The sequence below is a fragment of the Gopherus evgoodei genome, chromosome 6 (assembly GCF_007399415.2).
Source record: "Gopherus evgoodei ecotype Sinaloan lineage chromosome 6, rGopEvg1_v1.p, whole genome shotgun sequence".
Classification (NCBI taxonomy): Eukaryota; Metazoa; Chordata; order Testudines; family Testudinidae; genus Gopherus; species Gopherus evgoodei.
The window spans coordinates 8,717,600-8,735,074 of NC_044327.1; the positions used below are offsets into that span (position 1 = coordinate 8,717,600).

The window sequence follows — 17,475 nt, forward strand, 5'->3', positions numbered from 1 at the left end:
ACTTTACATACAACAATAGTTTAGTTATATATTATAGACTTATAGAAAGAGACCTTCTAAAAACATTAAAGTGTATTACTGGCACGTGAAACCTTAAATCAGAGTGAATAAATGAAGACTTAGCACACCACTTCTGAAAGGCTGCTGGTCCCTGTTATGCCATATTGGCAAGCTGAAGTATATTTCTAAGATTTAAGTATACATTTTGTGAAAATGTATAAAAACTACATTGGCTCTTTATTCACAAAAGCAAATTGCTGTGATTCAGTCTGAAGGTGACAAAGGTATGAATGACACTGGTGAGATCTCCATTAGAATGAGCAAGTGATCACCTTGCTGAGGTCAGTGCGAAATCGCATTAGGCAGCTTCTCCTATTTGGTTATCAGAGAACAAGATTTTAGGTTGCCAACCTCACTGATAAATGACAATCATACTACCTTGGTGAAGGGAGCTGAAATAACTTCTGTCTCACCTTCCGCTTGTTCCACCTAAGTTCAGAATCAAATGGGCAGAAATGAAATACGGTCATTCCAAAAGACTATGCAACTTTTAAACCATCAGGCTGTGAAGTCATGTTTCACTTAAGTTTTGTGGAGTGTTTTTTTTTTTTTTTTTTAAAGCTACTCTTAACCTCCATCTTCCTGAAGAGCCAGATGGCTCTAATACTATGAACATAACTATAAAGGCAGAGGGAGAATGAACTTAGTAGCAGTATAGACTTTAAATAGATTTAGAAGACCCTCCTAAAATACCCCTCTCTCTGCCCCCATCCAAGATTGCATGGTCCTAAGGTCTGATGTCTAGTGGCTTACCGGAGCTGGAGGTCAGTGCTGTATTTAACTGGAAAGCTATGAAACTCGGGTCTCCAGTGATGAATGTTTCTAGATGTTGAGGTAATAGATCTTAAATTGGTCACTGGTGCAGGATTGAATAAGATAAATCTTGGCCAACAGACCTGTGACCTCTGTGTAGGCTGAGATTTCCAAAGGAGCCTAAGGGATTTAATACCAAAATCCCATTGAAATTTGATATAGTAAGGTGCCAGAACTCCCTTAGGTTTTTTTGAAAAACCTATCTGATTTTTAAGGGTTTTTTTTTATTTTTGACCCATATTTGTGAAAGACATCACTTTTATGGTAAACACTTTAAAGAAAAAGGACTATTGGCAAATTCCTCCTAAATTTGGAGTTAGAAATAGCCCTGCTTTGAGTGGTTTAGTGGGCTTTGTGCAACTGAGAAGGTCAAAGATATGAAATAGTATGCTTTCATATGTCAATCTATAGTTGATTCCATGAGAAGGCAGGATGGTCTTGAACTGAAGATACAGAACAGGGAGACAGGAGACATGCCTCTTACTCCTGGATTTGCCACAGATTTTCTGTGTAACCTAGAGCAAGTTGCTTTGTATCACCTTTAAAATAGGAGTAATACTAGCCTATCTTATGGGTGATGTAATAGGTTTTTTTATGTTTGTAAGGTGCTTTGAGAGCCTCAGATTGAAGGCCTTATCACAGATTTCATGATTCTGCAGCCTACTGCATGGTTGTCACAAATTCAGGTATAAGCAACCTAAGACTTCCTTTCGTGTTAATGTTCATTATCACCCTAAGCTGTAACTTCAGTACTGCACTAGATCAAATGCAATAATGTATTGGTTATACTTAAGCACACTTGTAAATGAGTACAGTTCTTAGTGTTTTATGATTCCCATTTACTCTTTCTGCCTTCCTCTGTCACTGATAAACCAAGCACTTGTTTACTTTGTCATTGGGAAAAGCTGGTACTTGACAATAACTTTGATTCACTTTTTACCAAGGTCCTGTATGTACAGAAAACCTAGGTTAAAATTTTTAAGCTTGCAAAGTAAAGCCCAGAAAAGATAAATGTTCAAAATAATTTTGATTATACATAATTTTGCTTCCTGCTTATGCATTATCGGCTTCAGCTACATGACTGCAGTATTGCCAATACCAAGCATTCGAAAAAATCATGAGATTGGCTGAAAAAAAGTTTTTGGTTCTTATTTGCATTTTTGGATTTTGAATTTTTAAGGTACAATTGGGTAATGTGTTCAAGCTTTTCTCTGCAAACCTGAAGGCTAGAAACTTTAAATGAAAGCTGAAAACCTCCATGTAGTTGCAGGACTCCAGGATCTGGGGCTTTAAGAAACATCAAATATCATGCAACTTGTCATAAAATTAATTGGTAGCGCTGTGGTTACATGCTGTTTTTTTTCATGGGTGTCCCTCTGTCATAAACAGATAGCTAAGGGTTAATGTCTCTTTCACCTGGAGCACCTGACCAGAGGACCAATCAGGAAACCGGATTTTTTCAACTTTGGGTGGAGGGAATTGTGTGTCTGGGGTCTTTGTTTTCTGGCTGCCTGCTTCCTCTGAGCTTTGGAGAAGTAGTTCTGTTTTCTAATCTTCTGTTTCTAAGTGTAAGGACAAAGAGATCAGATAGTAAGTTATATGGTTTCTTTTCTTTGGTATTTGCATGAATATAAGTGCTGGAGTGCTTTGATTTGTATTCTTTTTGAATAAGGCTGTTTATTCAATATTCTTTTAAGCAATTAGCGCTGTATTGTATCACCTTAATACAGAGAGACCATTTGTATTTTTTCTTCATGTTATAACCTTATTCCCAGATTTGGACCTTAGCGTCCAAAATATGGGGGTTAGCATGAAAACCTCCAAGCTTAGTCACCAGCTTGGACCTGGTACCTGCTACCACCACCCAAAAAATTAGAGTGTTTTGGGGCACTCTGGTCCCACTGAAAAACCTTCCCTGGGGACCCCAAGACCCAAATCCCTTGAGTCTCACAACAAAGGGAAATAATCCTTTTTCCCTTCCCCCCTCCAGGTGCTCCTGGAGAGATACACAGACACAAGCTCTGTGAAACTGCCCTCTCCGTTCCCAATCCTGGAAACAAAAAGGACTTTCCTATTCCCCCAGAGGGAATGCAAAATCAGGCTAGCCAATTCAACACACACCGATCTCCCCTGATTTCTTCCTCCCACCAATTCCCTGGTGAGTACAGACTCAATTTCCCTGAAGTAAAGAAAAACTCCAACAGGTCTTAAAAGAAAGCTTTATATAAAAAAGAAAGAAAAAATACAAATGGTCTCTCTGTATTAAGGTGATACAATACAGGGCTAATTGCTTAAAAGAATATTGAATAAACAGCCTTATTCAAAAAGAATACAAATCAAAGCACTCCAGCACTTATATTCATGCAAATACCAAAGAAAAGAAACCATATAACTTACTATCTGATCTCTTTGTCCTTACACTTAGAAACAGAAGATTAGAAAACAGAACTACTTCTCCAAAGCTCAGAGAAAGCAGGCAGCCAGAAAACAAAGACCCCAGACACAAACTTCCCTCCACCCAAAGTTGAAAAAATCCGGTTTCCTGATTGGTCCTCTGGTCAGGTGCTCCAGGTGAAAGAGACATTAACCCTTAGCTATCTGTTTATGACAGCACACTTCTAGATATGGAGGGCTTTCATATACTGGGAACTGAGGCCCTCAGACCAAAACTTGTCTGCTAATCTCGTGTTCCTGATGATTGGTTGCCAAACTTGAGGCCTCAGGGATGAATTTTTCAAAATTCTTAATGTGACCGATAGGGCAATTTCCTGCAATTTTCTTGCAAGACTGTATAGCATATAGTTTATGTATTATTGTGGGCCAGAATTGCTTGTAGTGTCAGTAGTGGGGAGATGTGACTGAAGGAAGACCTGAGTTCAAAAGACTGTATTGAAAATGTCTCAGGTGAATGTGGAATTTTGGCAGGTTGGCTCGGGTGCCTGGAGCAGCTGGCAGAGATGTAAATCAAGGCAGGGGATGGGAAGAGGGCTGGGCAGTCATGCGAGAGAGAGACACTGTCTCTGTGTCTCTCTCTCTCTACTGCAGCACGCTCGGCGTGGAGGGGCAGGGCTTCAGGGTGTTTCTGAGGAGGTAGGCATGGGGCATGCTCTGTCCCCTCTGCTCTGTCTGCTTAGAGAATTGTTCCCATTGTCTTTGTGAATTCCTCCAGGAGTATAAAGCAGGTGTAAAAGTTTTAAGGCTTCTTCACATTGCCAGAGGGCTAGAATAATAGAATATCAGGATTGGAAGGGACCTCATGAGGTATCTAGTCCAGCCCCCTGCTCAAAGCAGGACCAACCCCAACTAAATCATCCCAACCAGGGCTTTGTCAAACCTGACCTTAAAAACCTCTAAGGAAGGAGATTCCACCAACTCCCCAGGTAACCCATTCCAGTGCTTCACCATCCTCCTAGTGAAAAAGTTTTTCCTGATATCTAGCCTAAACCTCCCCCACTGCAACTTGAGACCATTACTCCTTGTTTTGACATCAGGTACCACTGAGAACAGTCTAGATCCATCCTCTATGGAACCCCCCCTTTCAGGTAGTTGAAAGCAGCTATCAAATCCCCCCTCATTCTTCTTTTCTGCCGACTAAATTATCCCAGTTCCTTCAGCCTCTCCTGTCTTCACAAACAAGGTCAGCTCCCAGACTGCTGAACTGGGCAGCACAGTATGGCCCTATAAAGGCTTATGTGCTTTCGTGATTAGAACTGGTGTAAATTTTTGGACTGAAAGATTCCTATTAAAATGTACTCCATGAACTGTGTGCTGCTGACCTTTCTGGAGATGGTCAGTAGCCAATATAAATTGTGAGTCTTATTCCTCAGCCCTTACTTGCTCTTCAGTTACCTATGATGTAGTACAGAGCATATGGCTGCATATATTTGTTGACTAATAACTAGAAATAAAGGGTCAAACCTAGTTACATCACTATTTAGCAAGGGGGTTTGGGAATTTCCTCCACTGCTTCCCATTCTCCATCCATTGTATTGTACACCTCTACCCCGATATAACACGGGTTTGCATACGATGCAGTAAAGCAGCGCTCCGGAGGATCAGCGCGTCAGCTCTCAGCCGTGGTGCTCCGCTTCCTGCTGCCAGTGAGTGTGGGGAGGTTGGGGAAAGAACCACCCCCCCCCCGTACACCCCTGTGGCAGGAAGCAGAGCGCCGCGGCTGGGAGCTAGCGAAGTGGAGTGGGCTGGGGCTGGGCTGCTCTGCTTCTGCTGCTGCCGATGAGTGCAGGGCCTTTCCCCCCCCCCCCAGCGACACGGCTGGGGCTGGGGCAAGGAAAGCGGAGTGGGCTGGGGCTGCGGTGCTCTGCTTCCCACCACCGGTGAGTACGTGGGGTGTCCTTTCCCCAACCTCTCCACACCCAGCGGTGGTGGGAAGCGGAGTGGAGTGGGCTGGGGCTGGGCTGCTTTGCTTTCCGCCACTGCCGGTGAGTAGCGGGAAGGGATGCTTGGGGGTGTGGATAGGGGTCGGGACAGTCAGGGGACAGGGAACAGAAGGGTTGGATAGGGGGTGGGGTCCTGGGGGTGATTAGAGGTGGGAATCTCTGGAGGGGGGGTGGTCAGGGGACAATGAGCAGGGTGGCGAAAGCACGTTTGATATAATGTGGTCTCACCTATAGTGCAGTAAGTGTCTTTATTTTTTATTTTTTATTTTTTGAGGGCCCCGGAGGGCCATGTTATATCAGGATAGAGGTGCAGTTTAAATAAATTACCAGAATAATTGAAACCAGAGTGATTAAATTGTGTTATTTTGACAACTAAAATATTCAGAATTTTGTAGAATTTTAAAGTATCGGACACAGAAATTTTTAATTTTTTGGTGCATGTGACCAGGTTGGGACTCGCCACCGCAGTGCCTCCTACTGGTTGTCTCTGGGAATTAGCTCAGTCAGGTGGAGCGCCCTCTCTTGGTGGTGGCCTGCCCATTGTCTTGCCCTTGGTTGGCATCTGAGTTCGCGTCACCCTCTTCCGGACCACTGTCCTCCGGCAGTGCCCCTTTGTCCATCCTCACCCCTTCCAGGTGTGTGTGTGTGTGTGTTTGTGTTGATCAGCAGTCTTCCTTCTGCCCCCGCCACCATGTCCAACCACATCCCCAAAGTCTAATCCCTCTTGTCAGGGATCTGGCGTAGTCTGTGATGGCCGTTTCCCATGGCGGATGGTGGGGTGTACTGCAAGGCCCGCCCTCTACTCTGTGTCCCAGCCCAGGGACCCTCCAGGACCCTCCCCTACGGCCCCTTGCACCTGCGAGGCCCTTCCCTTCAAGGCCTGCAGGCTACGGGCTAGAGCTCCCTTCTGCTCCCCGAGCCTGGCCAGCACTGCTCTGTCCACGGTGCTAGTCTCCCAGCTCTGGAGACAGACCTTCCCCTGTCAAAGGTCTGGGACAGACTGACTCTCCCTTTCCTGAGCAGCCTTTTTATAGGGCTGAGCCTGGCCCTGATTGGCTTTCTCCAATCTTGGCCCCAATTGGCTCCCAACAAGCTCTTTTCTAACTGGCAGCCTGTTTGCACAGGCGCACTGGCCTGCTGCAGCCTACACTCTCCGGGAGTGGGGCAGCCGCCCCACTACAGTACAGAATTTTTAATTTTTTGGTGCAGAATTCCCCAGGAGTAGGTATTCAACTTCTTTAACACTATGACCATCCTTTCTCTTTCTGCAGTCCCCTGTCTCATTTGCTACACACGTTTCAACTTCTACAACAAATGAGACAGAAGTTCAACAGACGACAGCCTGATTCCCTACACAACCCTGATTTATTCCCTGAGCACCATCCATCCTATCCACTGAATGAAGCCGGGGTCCTGTGGAAAAAATAGTATGTGCTCATGTAATTACAGACTCTCATCATTCATAGCAAGTGGTAGGGGGCTGGTGGTTAGTGAATTGAAGTTAAACAAGTAAGCTTTATTCTAGTTGTCCTAACCTATCTGATTTTTCTATCCTTAACTTTTTTTGTCACTTTCTTTATGTAATTTACTAGTTTTTTTTTTAAAGGTAAAACAAATAGAATTATGTGCAAATAACTCTCCAACATTACAGCACAGATTACTAGCACCTGTGCTAAGATATTAATTACAAACGTTGTCAGAAAGAGTAACCTGTTACCATTTGTGCATCACCCACTAGGAGATGCTGCTGCATAATACTCCATTACAGTAGGTTTTATGTGCCTGAATAGCCCCATTTTAAACAGCATAGCCAATAATTAAAGTTGGGCCAACTTTTTTTATAGAGACATTAGGTATGTCTACGCAGCGTTCTGGAGTGAGCGGGAGTGAGCCTCCCAGCTCAGGTTGGCAGACTCGGACTAGAGGGGCTTGTGCTAGTGCTCTGATAATAGCTCTCTAGACAGAGCTCTGAAGTTGTGCTCCAGATGCTGAAGCCCACCCTACTCTGGGTTTCAGAGCTTGAGCTGCAACTTCAAAGTGCTGACTCTACAGTTATTTTTAGAGCACTAGAATGAGCTGTGCTACACAGACTCTGTCAATGTGGGCTGGGAGGCTTGCAATAGCAATACCCATTGTATCTGAAATGACTGGGACTTAGGTCTGTCATATTAAAGAGCTGTTCTATTCCCAGCTGTATAACCTCTCAGTGGGATAGGAGGCCTTGTTCAATTAGTAGTGAAGTAGATAGGACAATCACAAGTCGGTAAATGTTGAATTTGAACGCATGATTTCCAGGTTCCTAGTCTACTGCACCTTAGCTTAGTACAAAGCCTATTTTGATAAATCAGTTACACATTTTTTTTCTTATTTGGAGCTGTGGTTTGGCTGGAATAAGCCACAGTGTTGACAGAATTATAGAGGTTTTTGGCAGCAAAGTGGGAGTAAGCTGTACTGGTAATTTTCCACCAGTGATTTGACCATCTTAATTTAGCTCCAGAACTTGCCCAAAGCTGGATTGGTTTTATGTTGCCAGCAAGTTTCAAGCTCTTGCTGCAGTGCATGGAGGAAATAGATATTTCTCCCCGCTGCAGATTGGTCAGAGGAATTATTAGAAGTGTTATGTCACCATAGTTGCTGTTGCTTTAAAACACACATACGTTAAAGATGCAGTTTCCTAATAGAGTGCCTTATTGTGAGTTTTTTGCTCAGTTTAATAGTGTCTGTAACTGTGGCATTTAAGGCTATATCCTCAGTGGGGAAAAAAGAGTGTGTTTTATAAATGTTGATAGCTAACACAACATATTTTGTGGTGAAGACATCAGAAGTACTTAGGTCAAGTGTCTAGCCAAGAATTGGAATTTTGTCTTTTCTCAATCTACAAATAAATTCTTTGTAGGTAATACACTGCAAAACTTATCCAGTCCATCCGTGTTCTGTCGTGACTGTTTCTTATTTGTTCATCACCATGTCACTTTTATTTCTCTGTCATGTTGAACGTCAGTATACCTAATTATGACTTTTTTTAAACAGTCTTAACTGCCAGGATCACAGGAGTAAACTAAAATATCCCCTTAACCTAAGAATCAGAAAAGTGTATTCAAAGTAGATATAAATGCAGCCTGCACTAGATCTGGCCCCTTGAGCGTGCTAAGTCACAGTATTGAGTAAAACCTGGTGTTGACTTAGATTATATTAAATTTGTATCTGATCATACAGTGAGTCTCTCAGAAGATTTACACAGAAGTAATGTGCTCTACCATCTGTTTGTTCTTTTTGTCTTACCTGACTGCTGATGTTACTACTAAGGTCTTCTCAGTTTTTTGTTTTTGTTTTATTTTTATTTTATTTATTTAACCTATGTTTAAGGGTTTAATACCTTAACCATTGCAAATAGCCTGTGGCTGAAGATCAGGCCTGTTTATACATATTTTCTTTTACTTAATAAAAGTTACATTGAGTCAGCTGTTTGAAGAACCCAATAAAAATATACCTCCCTGAGGTTTCTGATGTTTGACTGTTTCTGAATTGGCAACAGAACATAGAGTAGCATTAAGTGTGCTAGATGAACTCACGGAGGATAGGTCCATCAGTGGCTATTAGCCAGGATGGGCAGGGATGCAGAACCATGCTCTAAAGTGTCCCTAGCCTCTGCCAGAAGCTGAGAATATGCTACAGGGGATGGATCACTTGATGATTGCCTGTGCTGTTCATTCCCTCTGAAGCACCTGGCATTGGCCAGAAGACAGGGTACTGGGCTAGATGGACCTTTGGTCTGGCCCAGTATGGAAATTCTTATGTTCTTATGTAAGTTGGATGTTTTAACTTGTCTAAAATAGTAAATACACCTCTATCTTGATGTAACACTGTCCTCGGGAGCCAAAAAAATCTTACCGCGTTATAGGTGAAACCATGTTATATCAAACTTGCTTTGATCCACCGGACTGTGCAGCCCCGGCCCCTGGAGCACTACTTAACTGCGTTATATCCGAATTCGTGTTATATCGGGTCACATTATATCGAGGTAGAGGTGTATTGCCAATATTTCAAATTGGGCTAGAAGCAGTTACTCAGGAAGCCATATTAAGACCTAGTTACATGGCAGTGACTACTTATCAACCATTTTACTACAAAATTTATTGAAGTTAACAAGAGCTGTTGGATTCTCAGCACCCATAACAAATCAGGCCACTTATGAGCTGTCTAATTATGGGCTCTTGCTTGGGATATTCAAAGGAGCTTAGGCACCCAACTTCCTGAGGCCCCTTAAAAATACTAGCCTACGAGCCTAACTTTACCAGTTTTCTAAAACCTTGGCCAACCATTGTGTAACAGTAGTGCTGTTGAGATATAGTGAAAAGTTTCTACCTATTATCTTAATGATTTTATTTTGCTGTCCATCAAACAAGAAATGGTATGTAAGTTAATGATGGTGTCTCTTAAAAAATCCTGCAATATTGAGTGAAGAACTGAGAGAGTCCCAAGAGTGAAGAATACTCAAGGTCCAAAGCTTTGAATACAAATTTATTTTCCAGATGTTTTCATATTCCCATCTTCCGCGTGCCTCTTAAGTGTATGTTAAGAGTTGTGCTGCTATGCAAGTTATTTCTGGTCTCATTAGGAAATAGACAAAGTATGTTTATGTTAATAGAGTGCACTTAAGGTGTGAAATTCATCTAATACACAGTACTAGGAAGAAATCAATAATCTGCCTCAGGCACTTAAGTCCTCCCTAAAGTAATTGTGAAAAGCATCTTTGTTCTAGTTTTAAACACGCTTCTTCAGGCAACAAGTGTGGTCTGCTTTTGCACCAGATTCAAAATTAATTGTGTTTTATGGGAGAATGTTCTTAAAGTTTCGGCCACACTTGAAAAATATTTCTTCTCTCTTTATGCACATGTGAAAGCACATTAATTAAAGTGTTCAGAGTGGGCCTGGGACTTCACTTTCCTGCCCTTCTATGCCGTGGTAAGAGATGTATGTTGATATTAAGGGTTGTATGTGGAGATCTAAACAGTTTTGAGCATCATCTCCTGTTCTCTTTTCCCTTTTAGTGAAGAGAACTTAAGACTGATTCTGGAATACTATTTGTAAATTTGTTCAGATGAGGAGACCCGGGGCTTAAATTGGATGGAAACTCAAATACTGGAGAAACTGGGGTAAGTTTATTCATCTTTTTAGAGTATAGCTTGTTGGACTTTATTCACATTACTGTACAGATGACAGGCTATCCCTGAGACATTTCAGGGGAATCAGTTTAGCTTGGTGTTAATGAACAATTATTTCTGCTTAATTGAAATAGTACTAGCTAAAGGTATGTTTACACAGCAATGAAAGATCTGCGACTGGTGGCTGGCCTGGGTCAGCTGACTCAGGCTGGGGCTGCGGGGCTATGAAATTGCAGTGTAGCTGTTCAGGGTCAGGCTGGACCCCAGGCTCAGAGACCCTCCCGTCCTTGCAAGGTCTTGGAGCCTGGGGTCTAGCCTGATCTCAAACATCTACACTGTAGATTTATAGCCCTGTGAGCCCCAGTCAGCTGACCTGGGCTCTGAGACATGGTGGCATGGTTTTTTAATGGCAGTGTAGTCATACCCTAAAGTTCTAAATAGGGACTTGTTCAGTAAGTATACAGTCTAAACTCCAGCTTTCTGATAGCTTAAGGTTCAGTTGTGGCTGTAAATGCAGACCATTAACTCCAATCACCACTTTTAAATCCATGGCTGACTTCCCTTAAACTTTCCAGAAAAATCCTTTATTAAAGGAATTCTCCATGCTTATTATCAGGTGTATTCGTTAGGTTTTCGTGAAGGTTTTTCTTTTTTGCAGGGAGCTATTAGATTTTCTGATGTAATGAATTAAAATTGATTGTCTTGTGTTTGTTATTAATTAGTATATTTTAAGGATTTTCAGTTTTATAAAAATGGCATCTTCTCTTAATTGGGAGAAGATATGTAACAGATGTCTCAATTAAGAGGATTTTATAGAATGAACATTTATTTTAAATCTTGGTGGAGGAGCACCTTGATCCTGTTCAGAAACACCCAAACTATTCTCTTAAGTCTAGTATGTGAGAGCCTCCAGACCATTTATTTTACTTTAGAAGAAACCTCTTTAAAATAAGGCTAGAGTGTCCTGGTGTGTGTTTCCTCATTTCTGCTGTCCTCTGACTTGTCAGTGAAGTATGTACCCACTCGCCTGTACTTGACACTAACACACTTCCTGTATTGTAGAGCATGAGGCTCAAAGTGGTAGAGAGTAAATACTTGTATTATGATGGTGCCTGAAGTCACAGGGACCTATTTTGCTGGGGAAACACAGATAAGAAGACAGTTCCTGCCCCAAAGACTGCCCTCAAACACTTGAAGAGTCTAGTGAGAGAGAGAGAGAGAGAGGGCTCTACTGAATGTTTTAGGGCTGCATTCAGTGACCTATATCCTGTTGTCCTTTCAGTCTTGGCCTGACATAAATGAGCCAGAGAAGACGGGTGGATCTGCTTTGAAATGGGTTGTGTTAAAGTAAGGTATCTATTACTCTTTTAACCTCAGATCACTTAATACTCACCTGAGGACCAATCGTTATATGATAAGCTTTTTAGCTTAATTATTTAGCCAACCAGTGCTCAGGAAGGAGGGAGGTACTCTGACAAACAAAACAGATGGTGGACTGTTACTGTGGCATAGAAATGAGAGTAGCTCAGATTTTTCAATCTTGAAAATGGTTAAAATACTGATCTTCCCAAGAACGGGTGAGAACTGAACTGCTTATGATAATGCTTGTTTCTGTGTCAGAAATCACAACCAGTTAATCAACTGGAATTCAATGGGCTTGGAATTGAAATGGATTCCTTACAACTTTGTTTGGTATAGAAAGTGTTTATAGCTCTGATTACTGAGGATTTTGATTGGGTTAATTGTTTCATGTACTGTCAAAATACAGCACAGCGTCCGTCTTTTAAAAGGTGTATGCTGCTATTGTGTTTTGGCACCTCTGAGGTTCAGGCCCCTGGTATGAAGCTGGTTTTGACTGCATTAGAAGAGCATTCATGCAGGCTTGCATGACTGGGCTTTCAGTCTCTTCTTTCCCCAGACCTGCAGAAAATGAATCTATTAGCTTATGTGCTTGCTTTTTAAAGTTGGTGGTTTGGTGCCCTCTACTGGAGCTATTATTTTTCTGTGAAGAGGAAAAGAGTACTACTTAAATTTTGGAGAATTTAAAAAATATGGCTAGCATAATATATATTTCTATACATATATATGAAGCTTGCACATCATACCCAACAACTTTTTATGCAGAATTACACTGGTCGCATTGTCAGATAATTTAACAAATGACCATGCCCGTGCTGCTAATAACTTGACTTCCTAAAACAGAATTTTAAATATCAAATTCACTTTTTGCTCTTTAAGTGAATTTACTTCTTGCATTTCATTCCACATGGACAATGAAAATTATTCACTTGTTTCTAGATAGTTTTACTCTTGGTAGCACAATGCTATCATTATTTAAGTTGCAAATGCTGCAGGAAGAAATTTGTTTAACCTTTTTCTACTAGGACTGTAAAACATTTCATGAAACTTTTTTATTTTTACTCTTACATTTGGTAAATATTTTTGCGAAAATCTATAGCTGGAGCCATATTTGAACTTATTATTCTCTATTAAATGGTTGGCTAATTGTTTAGCAGGTTTGTGGCCAAAACCATTAAAACCAACAATACAAAAACTCCTGAAAACAAACAACTTGTTTTTAAACCAAAGCACCTCATAAACTTCTGCTTTCCCATCTCCTTTCTTCCTTCAGTCTCTTATGTTGTATCTAATAGATTGTCCTTTTGTTCTCCACATTACTTTAGATACCTGTAGCAGTGTGGATAAAATCAATTACTTTCTTAAAAAAAAGTGTTTTTTTATTTAAATCAGATTTTTTAAAATTTTAAATGAGCGATCTCTTTAAAATATTTAAAATTAATCTTGAAATTGACAATTTGTGTTCAGGCCTAACCTTAGTCTATTGAAATAATTTAAATTAAATAAATATTAATCGGTACATATTTGCTATCACTTTTTAAAAAAGTCAGACCACTAGACTAGTTGAAGCCACTGGCTAAGCTCCTAAAGCCAGAGCTGGTTGAAATGCCAACCTAGCTTTTGACAGCAGTAGCCTATTCTCCAGGTGCACAGAGGATACTTTTCTTCATTTCATTTTATTCAGCTAGTTAAATTCAGTGACTCTGTCATTCAAAGATGATAAACCAATTGGGAATTAAAGCAGGAAAGCATGAATAAAAATTAAAGGTGAGAGGATGAGATTGTGATGGGATCCCCAGGCTGCAGCCTGGGACTATGGGACCTCTGTGCCCCCTTAACTCTCCAGGCTGGGCTGCCTCTCACAATGCTTTGCTAGTGACAGGCAGCAAATTCCTTCAGGTGCTGTTATCACTCAGTACAATCGCATGTGGAGCCCTGCACCCAGCTAGATTGTGTAAATACTCCCAAAGCACTCATGACAAACACCTGTCAGGGATGGTCTAGATAATACTGAGTCCTGCCTCGAGTGCAGGGGACTGGACTAGATGACCTTGCGAGGTCCCTTCTAGTTCTATAAATCACACAGAGCAAGGCACCAGCCAGATCCCTCCCAGCTCCCAGCCTTGTACCTCAGGAATATACCATCTTGCACTGCTTGAGACACTTTGAGCAATGCAAGTTTATTAATTGGTTCGCCACTTCATCAGTGGAAAGTGGACATACAGCAGCCTTTGTAAACCCAAGCACATTTACCAAACACTTCAGGCAAACTCACTGGTAAAGATAAACAGTTAAACAAATTTACTGACTACAAAAGATAGTTTTTAAGTGATAGGCAAAAAGTCAGAGTGGTTACCAAAGCAAAATAAAACATAAGCACACAGTCTAAACTCTCAACCCTATTAGACTGGGCAACATCTAAATTAAGCAGTTTTCTCACTCCTCTGGGTATTGCAGTTCATAGTACACAAGTTTCACTCTTGAAACCTGGGCCAGTCTCCTCTATTGGAGTCTTCAGTCTCCTGAGTGTCCTTGTTGCTTGCAGCATAGGTGGGAGAGGAAGAAAAGTCCAAGCATGTGACCCTCGTTCTGTTTTATACCCTTAGTCCATGTGCTTGGAGAACACAAGTCCAGGCATTGCTTAGTCTGGTAGGCATTGCTTAGTCCCCAGGCAAGGTTGAGCAATTCCCTTGGTGTGGCCTTGTTATGCAGGTAAGTCACTGAATTGTAACTTCCTTGTTGGACAATGGCTGTTGATGGTTGTTTCACACCCACCCGGGCATTGGTTACTTTCCTTACTGTTGTCTCTGGGGAGCTAATATCTGGCCAATTCCCCAGTTTACAGTGGGTTTTACTGACAGCCAAACACCATAATCTCATAACTTCATATGTACTAATAATATATATATATTTACATAGAACAGTGACTTTCACCAGATCATAACCTTTCCCCTGATACCTTACATGGTCTGCTATATATGCAAGATCACAATTATATATAAATAAGGAATATGGGGGTTACAGGGTGCTCCCCCAAGATATAGAATGTCACAGAGATCTACTAGATCTAAAATCTTGAAGGACATGGTGACCAGAAACAATCAGTTCAGTTCTCTAACTCCAGATGAATAATTATGTTGTCTAACCAATCAGTTAGTTTTAACAAAACATGTCTTACTAAACTTGTCTTGTATATCTAGTACATTTAACATAGTTTTATTTAACGAAAAATGCTTTTTTATGTATTTTAATTGAATTTGAATTTCCATCCAACTAGAACTTGACAGAAATCACAGAAACACACACAAAACCCATTTAGGAAAAAAAAAGTCAGTCACAATTTTCTAACATGATAAAAAGAAATGTAGAATTAAGGATCTGAATGAACGTAAATTAAGCTATATAACTGCTTAAATAAACATGTATAGATATCGTGTGTCCTCCCCATTAGCAAGAAGAAGCACCACATTTAGTGTAAAGGGAATAATTAGTTACAAATCACATGTTTTAATGGTTACCAACCAATGAAATCAACCTTTAAGAAAATTAACTAAAAAATATAAATACGATCATTAAAGGTTTCCTGCCCAGTGATTGAAATCTTGATTTTAAAATAAGTGATTTAAATCACTCTGATTAAAATTGGTCCACCCTGCTGTATAGGAAGTGTTGATCAACAAAATAGGGGATGATATCCCCAGATGTACTGAAGGTCAACTGGTGATTGCAATGCATGTTGATATACTTGGATGGAAAGGTTTTGCAGAGGTGCTAAGTATTAGCATTTATCTGGTGGCAGTATCATTCATTAAATTACTCCTTGATTTTTGGCCTGTAGCAGCTGAGTGCGAGACTGTCCTATGAAATTCCTTCAGTACTTAGCAGAGTGAGGAAGTGGAGCATGGCTTGACCTGATGATGCACAACCTGTTTCGTTCATCCTTTACAGTGTGGGTTTAAATCTGTTTTTAACCGTAAATGACAGTGTCCAAAGGAAGAAAATTACACAAAATAGATATAAATACTATCAAAATGTCTCCAACATGTCAAGGGGTATGTGTGTGTGCTATGTGCGGCTTTTTAAAGAGTGTTGGTAGAACAGGACATACCATTTTGATATGAACTTTGGTTTCAAGACTGAAAAATAGAGAGTGGTAGTATTGTGGTGGTTTAACTTGGTCAGTCATGATGTCATTGTCTTGTTCACTTGTATACTGCAGTCCTGTTGATTGAAATGAGGTTAAGGTTCTTGGTTTTTATACTTCATGTCTGTGACCTCATGACAATGCAATACTGCCTTCCAATTACATCATGCTTTAAGTATTGATTATGATCTCTTGAGCAGTGATATTACACTTCAGCTAAACTGATAAGTATGTTTATAGTGAGAGAGGATTCAGGATAGGCTGTTCTTACTGGAATCAGAATTTTGCAGGCATCTCCTGTCTAGCTGGCATAAGCTGGTAATTATTGAACCAGTTGAAAAGAGCTGTAAAGTCTGAAGAGAGCTTTTTGGACTGAAAACTGTTGGTAGCCAATAGGAGTTATAAAGCTGGTCGCCAGGGCAGGCAATGTCTGTCTCTAAAGCTTAATTAACCTTCACCTAGGTTTGGCCACTTCGGTTCATCTAATCGGTGTAGCCAAGCAGAAACAAGATGTCAGATAGGGATACAGGTCAGGTAAGTATGTGTTAGGCAGGATTTATTATCCTGATCAAACCCTCCACACTTTCCAAGATGTTTGGCTGACTCATGGGAATGTGTAATGTGGTGATTGTTCTTGAAGCTAGAATTTTCACTTTCTTTTAATGCCAACAGTTGTGAAATAGAACATACATACTTTACAGTGTCAAAACTTTTTTATAGAATAATCTCCTCATCACTACAATATCTGAACACCTTCCAGTAGTTCACTGAGCTGTGTGACGAACATCTGTCACATGTGGTTCACTCTTTCCCCTTACCCTCTCTCCAAGAGGAGAATATGTACAAACTGTATACTGCAGTGTATTTATATTGGTAAAAGCAAGGTCATAGTATGCTTAGCAAATGGAAAGTGAGGTGATGACTTTTTTTTTTTTTTTTTTTTTTGGTGGTTCATAGTTCCTATGGGAATTCAGCCCAGTCCTGTGCCAGCCCTTGAGAAGGCTGTGAACTCTACTAATATGGATTTTGTTTGACTTACATTTTTAGGACCAAGTCACAATGTTCGTATTTTAAGTTCAAAAACACACTTGCCTGGCCACCAGCAGCCAGTCTTAATAGTGATCAATTTCACTCTTCTCTCTCCACAGCCTCGTCTACACTAGAAAGGTTTTTCTGGTAGTGCCATACCAGTGTAATTGTACTGGCAAACCCTCCTAGTGTAGCTGTAGCTTATACTGGCATAAAATTGCTTCTGCTGTCATAACTTACAACAGTTCAATGAGAAACATAAGACATACCAGCAAAAGTACTTTATACCAGCCACAAAAGCATATCTATACCAGGGCTTATACTAGCGTAGCTGTGTTGGTAAAAATATTGCACTCCTAATAGTCATAGCTATGCCAGTGTAAGTTTTAAGCGTAGACCAGGCACATCACTGACGAGTCATGTCCAAAGCATGAAGGTCCTATGCCACCAGGCCCTGTTAAATGCTTTGATCATGAAGATTAGTCCTAGTCATAGGGTATTCTATTCT

At 40.8% G+C, this 17,475-nt stretch overlaps 1 protein-coding gene across 5 annotated transcripts in view; it reads left to right on the forward strand.

The window, feature by feature from the left end:
* The window catches only part of PCGF3 (polycomb group ring finger 3), a 97,519-nt gene that overhangs the window by 27,218 nt on the left and 52,826 nt on the right, over positions 1–17,475 (forward strand). For 2 of the 5 annotated variants that reach the window (XM_030567338.1, XM_030567341.1), the window contains exons 2-3: positions 6,542–6,697; positions 10,322–10,426. The gene's annotated coding sequence lies outside the window, so the exon portion shown is untranslated. Of the gene's footprint in view, positions 1–6,541; positions 6,780–10,321; positions 10,427–11,760; positions 11,788–17,475 lie in introns of those variants that run through there. The other 3 variants (XM_030567340.1, XM_030567339.1, XM_030567342.1) reach the window with 3 other exon arrangements.